We start from the raw sequence: 8899 nt of genomic DNA, 5'->3' as shown, positions 1-8899 counted from the left end.
GGCAAGGAGAGCGCGGCACAGGGAGGGGAGCCGTGAGCGGCCAGGGCTGAGGACGTGGCTGCAGACACAGACCCAGAGAGAGGAAGAGGGGAGAGTCAGAAAGAGGCAGAGCAGACAGAGGAAAGAGGAGAAGAGAAAGAAAAGGAAAGAAACAATGAAAGAAAGGGAAGAAAAGAAAGTGAGCCGGCGGAGCCGAGGCTGGTGAGAAACTGGAAGGAGACAGCGCCCTGGGGAGGGCCGGAGGCTGACCTCAGCCTCACATGGTCTGGAAGCCCCGAGGCGGCCGAGCTGCGGTGCTGTTGGCCTCCCGGTGAGCTGCTTCTGTGGCTGGGCCGTTAGAGGGTCCCTGGTCGCTACCCACTAGATGCCAGCAGCACCACCTTCCCAGTGGTTTCAACCCAGATGGCTTATCAACATGCCCCGTCAGCAAAACCGCCCTTCCCTGAAACCCAGGAGTGAGGGACAGTCCCTTAGAGTTCAGGTCTCTCTGAGCTCACGTCGCAGGTGTCCAGGGTATTGCACGGTCCATGGCAGAGGATACTTAAGGCTCATTCCCAGGGGCCCTAATTGTCCCTGATGGTAATTGATAGCATTATTTTTATATTCAAACAAGTGTGGATACAGCACAGAGCGGAATCCCAAATTCAAGGCTGGAAAGAAATGTCGTGTCTGGGATGGGGTGATCTTGGCTGTGCTCCCAGAACCCTGGGCAGGTACCCATTTCCATTTCTCTGCTTTGGGGGAAGCTAACAATAGCTACCAGTGGTTGGGCGCTCCCCAGGGGCCAGGAAATTTGGGGACGGTTCCTCATCGGATCCTCACGGTTGATCTATCGTTAGTCCCATTTTGCAGATGAGGAGACTGAGGTCAGGAGAGTCCTGAAAACCACCCAAGGTCCAGTGGTTGCTCAGCCACGGAGCTGGCATGGAACCAGGTCCGTCTCCTGGTGTTTGCCTTCTCCAGGAGACCCTGGGAGAGAAGCCAGGGGAGGGCATCAGGGACACCAACCCTGCCCACCCTCCGTCTCAGACTTCCAGCCTCCGGAACTGTGAGAGGTCCCCTTCTGTGGCTCAATGGCCCTGGTCTGTGGTGTTTTGTCACAGCGGCCTGGCACACCAGCCCAGGGGTTGCCTGGTCCCTCCTGGGTCTCGGCCGCTAGGGTTCGAATTCCACCTTTGCCACTGACTAGCTATGAGACCCTGGGCCCGTTCCGCCACCTTGCTGGGCGGCGGTCCCTCTGTCTCTAGGCTGAGGTCACAGCCAGTCCACGTGAGGGACTGCAGGGGCCCAGATGCTCCTATGGCAACCATCAGTGTGTGGCCTGTTCCCTGGTGGAGTCCAGGGTGTTTCTGTCCCCAACAAAATCACGCACCAGGAGGTAGGGAGGTCGGTGCTGTTGACCAAGGGCGTGGGGGAAACACCAGGCGCTGTTCTCACCTCTTCCCCAAAGTCACTGGGTATTTGAAAACCGCCAGTTACCGTGTCCCCCGCCCTCTTTCCCCCACTCATCTCCTCCCTCCTCAGGACTCGCCTGCTCTGTGCTCCCCAGCGCGACCTCTCGATGTCGTTTGGGTCCCCCCAACACCTCCGTCACCACAGACCCCTCGAGCACCTTCCCCTGGTCCCCGACACTTGTAAATGGCAGAGCCTGGCTTCCATGGGGCATGCCACACCCCAGGAGTGACAGAGACCCAGAGAGAGCTTTCCTGAGCCAGTAATGATAATGACTCACCCATTAAATATGATTTATAATCATTAATTATCCTGATTAATGGTAATGATGAAGCGCAGGGCAAGTTCCTGCCCCGCCACCGTCAGGGGGCTGTGGTGTCCCCCCCACCACCCCGAGCTCTTGCTTAGTGCAGGTCCCACGCCTCACCCCAGGGTCTCCTCCCCACAGACCCTCCACGTGGGTTATTTTGGGGAGGCCCATTTGATACCCAGGACACAGAAAATGCAGGGAGCCCAGTCACCCCAGTGCTGCTGTTGAATGGTCTCTGACAGGGCAGAGAGGGTGGGGGAGAGGGAGGGGACGCTGGAGACGAGGGAGAGGGGGACAGATGGGGGCTCCCTCACCTCCTCCCAGTCCCCCCAAAACGACCCCGTCTCTCCTCCGCTAGCCAAGGTGGCCAGTTGCTGGTCACAAGCCCCCTCCTCTCCCAGACCCAGGGGCTGAACGTCCACAACCACGGTGCTGGTAGGGCTGGTCCCTCTAGGGGCGGTGAGGGAAGGGCCCACTCCGGCCTCTCTCCTTGGCCTGTGGGCAGGGTCCTCGTCTTTTGCCTGCGTGGCTTCTAAACAGCAGCAGTTCACTCCTCACAGTTCTGCAGGCTGAGAAGTCTGGGGTCAAGGCCTGGCAGATAGGAGGTCGTCCACTGCTGGGCTTGTGGACATCTGCCCTCTTGCCGTGTCCTCTGCTGGTCATTCCTGAGCAGGTGCTCATGGAAAGAGGGCAACCCGTCTCCCTCTCTCTCTTCTCATAAGGGTACCGATCCCATCAGGGGGACCCTGCTCTCATGACCCCTTCCAAACCCCCTTCCGAAGATCCCTCTTCAAATAACACCCTGGGGGCTAGGCTCCAAGGTGCCAGTTTAGAGAAGGCCAGGACCATTCAGTCCTAACGATGCCACCTCTGGTCTCTCTTCACATTGTCCTTCCTCTATGCAAGTCTGTCTGTCTGAACTCCCCCCTTTGACCGGGATGCCCATCGGATTAAATCAGGACCCACCCTAAGGGCCTCATTTTAATTTATCTCTGTTAAGACCCAATCTCCAGTTAAGGTCACCTTGTGAGGGGACCTGGAGACAGAACACCGACATAGGCATCTGTGGGGTAACCCAAGTCAGCCCACAGCGCCAGACTCAGCGCTTCTCGGGGCTTCTCGGGCCTACGGGTTCCTTTGGACGGACCCACGCGCCCAGGTGCGAACCCTTTGCCACAGGAAGCTCCTCCCTAGTCTAACCCTAACCTGCCGCCTGGGAAGTTCCTCTTCCATCCTCTTAAAGTCTCTTTTCTCTCTTCTGAATCTTAAGGGTTTGAGTCTCCTTGTAGCTAAATACAAGCACTTCCCTCCCCCGGGGGAAGGAGACAAAATGAGGGCACCTAGGCGCGAGGGCCCCGGGCGGGTGGCATTCAGATGGCCCTCCTGAGCTCCAAAGCCAGATGCCATCAGGGACGGGCAAAGGAGGGTAGGTCCATGGTTGTGGTTCCAAAGCCCGAGAGCCCTGGTTTAAAAATAGGTGGGCTCGAGTCGGCCTCGAGAGCTTCTCCACGGCACCGAAATAGAGTGGGAATTGATCTCGTGCGACTTTTGCCTCGGATAACATCGTTATTTGTGAAATTATGTCAGCGTTGCTCTTGCCAAGTCAGCAAGCACTTACAGGACGTGGCTTCTAATTTAGGACTGGGACTATTTGTGGCTCCTCTGAGGAGGCAGCAGGCAGAAGCCGGCTGGACACGCGGTGGCCAGGTTTCTGACCGTTCTGGCACAGGAGCCTGGAATCTGCCCCGGACGTGCCCTGCCCAGGTGCCTCTACAGGAAGGACCTGCCGCCCGTCTCCAGGGAGAGTGGTTTGCAGGTGGCCCCTGCAGAGACCAGCTGGCCCCAGGCCTTTCCCGGCCAGCTCCAGCCTGGGATTTAGTGACCCAGGGGCCAGGCCCCAGGCATCTGGGCCCCACTTGGGCCCCACTGATGCCACCTAGAACTTCTTTGGGGTTCCCTCCGAGCTGCCTGGGGTTTCTCCGGCTCCACTTCTCCCCATTTCCAGCGGGTTTTCTCCTTCTTCCTTTCCCTGATTAAAAAATAAGAGAATTCTTCATAGCCCAGACTCGAACCCCAGAGAGCCCACCAGAGACAGGTGGCTCAGCAGTTTCTGAAGTCCATGCCAGTGTCCCTCGGTCCCTATTGTGCTCCTGAAAGAGAGTGAGTGGGACTGTCCCCTCCCACCTCAGTGCCGCCTGCTGCAGGATCCTTTGTGGAGTTTCAAGTGTCAGAGCCTTCTAAATTACTTAAGAATCTAATGCCAGATTGTCATTTGTTTGACTTCCATGAAATGAAGTATATGCATTAAAAATATCGTTTGAAAGGACAGCCATTTCTTCATTCAGAAATTACTTTTTCTGTCAGGTGCGGTGGCACGTGCCTATAATCCCAGCAGCTTGGGAGGCTGAGGCAGGAGGGTCTCGAGTTCAAAGCCAGCCTCAGCCAAAGCGAGGTGCTAAGCAACTCAGTGAGACCCTGTCTCTAAATAAAATACAAAATAGGGCTGGGGATGTGGCTCAGTGGTCACGCCCCTGAGTTCAATCCTGGGTACCCTGCCCCCCACCAATCACTTTTTCTTTTGGCATAATCACCACGTTCCAGGCACTGCTCTAGGTACTCTGGACACTGTGATGTATTAGCCTCAAGAGCCCCTGAGAGCTGTGGAGCCTGGGAGTCAAAATAGAACACATTGGAATTTCTGGTCCATCTGCATCTCCCTGCTCTGCCCCTGTCACCCCTTCTCTGTGGGACACTTCTGCCCACACAGCCTCTTCTGGCCTGATGTACGATCGTGGTTATCTTCTAGATCGAGTGTTCCCTCTTCTGCATGCTTCCCCGTCCCTGAACACACACCCAAAGAGAGCTGGTCTTGCTCACCTCCCCCCTCATGCTCACCTCCACACCCACACTGAGGCTGGTGCTGCCCACTGTCTCCTTTTCTCCATCCGTCAAATGGGGAATGTAATGAAATACTCAAGGATGGGTAACTTTATACAGAAAAGAAGTTATTTTGGCTCATAGTTGTCATCCAAGGCTGAGGGCCCACAGCTAGTGTTGGATGCCTTGCTGTCATGACAAGAGACAGACAGAGAATGTACGTGTTTCTTCTGATCTCTCTCTCTCTCATGAAGCCACCAGGATTCAATCATGGAGGCTCCACCCGAATGACCTGATCTAATCCTAATCACTTCCCCAAGGCCCCAACTCTAGACACCACACTAGGATTGGACTTCTGCCCTCTTAATACATCGCAGCAGGGATTAAATTTTAAATATGAACCTTGGGGAGCACACACAAACCACATCCGAATCATAGCACAGGGCGCATGAGACGCAGGGATTCTCAGAGGAAGTTCCACGGGAGCCGAGAGATAAGAGGAGCAAATAAATATGCTAATGAGGAGGTCTAGAAACTGAAGCCCACGAAGACAATAAAGTGAGGTATGGTAGATAGTGACTGGGGTAGGGGAAGAACTTTTGGATCAAATGGTCAGGAGGGACCTCTGGCGAAGGGGACAGCTGTGTTGAACTTGAAGGACAAAGAGCATCCAGGCTTTTGCAGATAAAACTTCAGTGATGTTGCAATCCAGAGGACCTACAAGTTCCTGCTCAGAGTTGGGTCCAGCCCACAGCACTGCCCCGGGGATGGAGGAGACGGGACTCGTTCAGGCACGTTTGGAGAGGGGAGGCCAGGTGCTGTGCGGACCAGGCTAACAGGCGTCACGTGAGGAGAGCCTGAGAGCCTGGGGAGTTCAGGGCCCAGTTAAAGGCAGAGCAGAGCCCAGAACCCAATGCTGGCAACTTGTCTCAGACCGTGAGCGTTGAGCACTCGCACCTGTTCGGAGCTGTCAATCAGAGGTGCGCAGAGCTCTCTGCCTGGACGACACCATTTATGTCCGTGTGCCCTTAGAGGGGAGAGGCTAGAGCATTCGTTTTTCTATTTTCCCTCTTTTCTTTTTGCAAACTCTGACATGGCTTGCCTACTGGAAATCGGCTGTGGTGTGAGTGCCTGGCTCGGTCTGAGTGTGTGTGTGTGTGTGTGTGCAGAGGAAGCTCAAGAACCCTGAGAGCTGGTGCCTGGGAGTCGAAACACAAGGCATTGGAATTTCTGGTCCATCTGCATCTCCCTGCTCTGCCCCTGTCACCCCTTCTCTGTGGGACACTTCTGCCCACACAGCCTCTTCTGGCCTGATGTACGATCGTGGTCATCTTCTAGATCGAGTGTTCCCTCTTCTGCATGCTTCCCCGTCCCTGAACGTACACCCAAAGAGAGCTGGTCTTGCTCACCTCCCCTCTCATGCTCACCTCCACACACCCACACTGAGGCTGGTGCTGCCCACTGTCTCCTTTTCTCCATCCGTCAAATGGGGATAACAAGAGCTTCCTCGCCTCCTATAGCTGGGTGGAGAGCTAAGTCAGTATAGATTTTTTTCAAGGTCTGAGACTCGCACCTGATCAATCGAAAACATTTACAAAATATAAGCCAATACAATCGCAGACATCCATCATGGTGCTTGAAATAATTGCTAATAATATCTAACACGTATCGATCAGCTCTGCGCAGGGACCGTGCTCATATTTGACATGGATTTGTAAAAAGGCAGTCCTTCTAAAAACCTGATGGGGAAGGTACTATGACTCCTCCTGTGTTTTAAATGAGGAAACCGGGGTCTGTACTGTGGCCACTCTTTGCTTCTAGTCTTTTCTCTTTTCTCAGGCGGTGACCTTTGTGAAGCAGGCAACTACATTTTGTTTGTTTTTCTGTCTCCAGTTGTTAGTGTAATGTCTCTGGGGCAATAGCTATTTAGTGAGTGAGTGTAAGATTAAATAAACTAACGAAGCAGAAAGGACCCCTGTGTAGGAGGTGGAGAATGAGGACCCAGAAGAGAGGTCTGACTTCCCTAAGGAGGAAGGTGCAGCTCCATCCAAGCCAGAGTCCAAGGAGTTTCCCATTAAACTAGCACTTCTCATACCTGAGCGTGCACAGGGAACCACTCGGGGAAACCTTGTTAAGATGCAGATCTGATTCAGTGGGTCTAGGGTGGAGGGCAATACTATGCATTCTTATTAGATGCCTGTGTTAATCAGCTTCATGGTGCTATAACAAAATACTTGAGGCAACTATAAGGAGAAAAGGTTTGCTTTGACTCCATGGTTCTGGAGGTTCCAGTCCAAGATCAGGTGGGCCCCTTGCTTCCGACCTGCTACCACTTCATGATAGAAGCACGTGCTGGAAAAAATACTTATATCACAATCCAGGTAGCAAAGAGAGAAGGAGGAAGGGCCAGGGTCCCCCAGTCCCCCTCAACGGCATGCGCCCGGTGATCCGAATACTTCCCATTAGGTTTCACCTCCTAAAGGTCCACAGCCCGGGGACATACTCATACCCAAACCACAGCATCTCTCATGTGTCACATCTGGCCTCTGATCACTCTTGGAGTAGAGACACACTAGGCCACTTGTGCCCCTTGGCTCTATGCCCGCAAACGATACAAGCCAACAGTGCTCACTTGAGTAAAAACATGGGCTCCCTGGGAGGACATACACAGGTGCTCTGGCCCATTTTCCATTGTCGTGATAAACATACCAACTTAGAGAACCACGTAGAGGAGGAAAAGATGATTTGGGGCTCACGGTTTTGGAGGTTCAGCCCAGGATCGGCCAACTTCATCGCTCTGGATGAGGCAGACCGTCATGGTGGAAGGAGGGGGTGGAGGAGGAGAGCCGCTCAGCTCCTGACAGCGGGAAACAGACACTAGAAGCCAAAGGCAAGGCCTATCCTCCCCTAGGGGACGCCCCTGGGTGACCAGCTTCCTCCAGTCACACCCCACCTGCCCACAGTTAACACCGGCAGTGCATTCCAATTATCCACCCGTTTAATCCAACAGGCTGGGCCACAGCACCCCTAACCCGACCATGTCACCTCCCACCCCAATACAGGAGCTTTGGGGGGACCCATCTACCCCATCAGAACAACAGGGAAGCATCCAGAATCCAGGAGATGACGCAGAACCCAGCTCCACGAGAATGGGAATAAACACGTTATTTGGACCTGAACAAGGTGAGGTCCTCTGCTGGGGGTCCCCTGCTGTCAAGAGAAATCTGGTCCAACTACTTATCACCCTGGAATCCTTCCATTCCGGGCTCACAGCCCCGGGGCAGGTATCTGATTAACTCAGTTTGACTCCCCCGTCATGCCCAGGCCTGGGGAAGGGACGGGGTCATGATTGATGATCTCATCCCGGCTGTTGGCAAGGACGGGTGGACATTTTCTTAGAGAAAACTGGGGCTTTTATACCCAAAGAGGGGAGCATCCGCTGCACTGCCCAGAGGCTGGGTCGTCGGCTGGGTGGCGGATTTGAAAGATGACGAGAGAGATGCGTGTCCCTGGTGAGCTCCATGGAGACATGACCAAAGCGTGGACCAGCCACAGAGATGTGGGCCAGGAGGAAAACGGACCGTGGAAGTGATTTGGAGTTTGATCCCGAGCAGGACAGCCCAGGGGCCGGCGGGCTCCGTGGGTTTAGGGTGTAAGTCACAGGCCAGGCGCGATGATCAGCCTTGAAACGATCCCTGATCATCTTTCCAGGGCTTTCTTGCTATTTTTTTTTTTTCAAATATTTTTTAACTTTATCCACTTCTCAGTGACTCGCTTTTAAAGGTCATTATATTAACTGTGAAGATGAATCAAGGGATGAGGTCATTTTTCAGGCCTGGAAACCGTTTAGTGGGATGAGCTGGCATTTCCATGCCCCAGAAGAGGCCCATCTGGGCTTTTAAAGAGAGAATTCTCTGTCCGCGTAGTATTCTTCGGAGGGGGAGGGGGGGCGACGGACAGCCTTCCTCCCAGACCTCAGCCTTGCCTTCCCCTCAAAGGTGACTCCTTTGTCTCCAGGTTGGTGACTCCCATCTGGGAAAGCAACATCAGGTTCCCTAATTCTCAGGCTGAAGGCGGGCGCGGACTCTCTTGCAATCACCTCGTCGAACTGTTTGGAATCCTGCAGCCAGAGCCTGGTTCTCTGCCGCCATAATTTATGATAAAGGCTGGAATAAATCCCCAGACATGGATTTTCTATAAAATACTTCCTTGTGCAACTTTGTTGCACTAAAAATGGAAAGAAGATGGGGGGGGGAGGGG

At 54.1% G+C, this 8899-nt stretch overlaps 1 long non-coding RNA gene across 1 annotated transcript; it reads left to right on the top strand.

Annotated features, from left to right (window-relative positions):
- Positions 1-3420: 3420 nt before the first annotated feature.
- LOC125612287 lies at positions 3421-8799 on the top strand. The gene is made up of 3 exons (XR_007342582.1): positions 3421-3526; positions 7702-7822; positions 8657-8799. It is a non-coding gene; the product is annotated as an uncharacterized LOC125612287 (long non-coding RNA).
- The last annotated feature ends 100 nt before the right edge of the window (positions 8800-8899 follow it).

The sequence above is a fragment of the Marmota marmota genome, unplaced genomic scaffold (genome assembly GCF_001458135.2).
Source record: "Marmota marmota marmota unplaced genomic scaffold, marMar, whole genome shotgun sequence".
NCBI lineage: Eukaryota > Metazoa > Chordata > Mammalia > Rodentia > Sciuridae > Marmota > Marmota marmota.
Note: the sequence above shows the minus strand (reverse complement) of the source record. Positions and strands in the feature narration are given on the sequence as shown.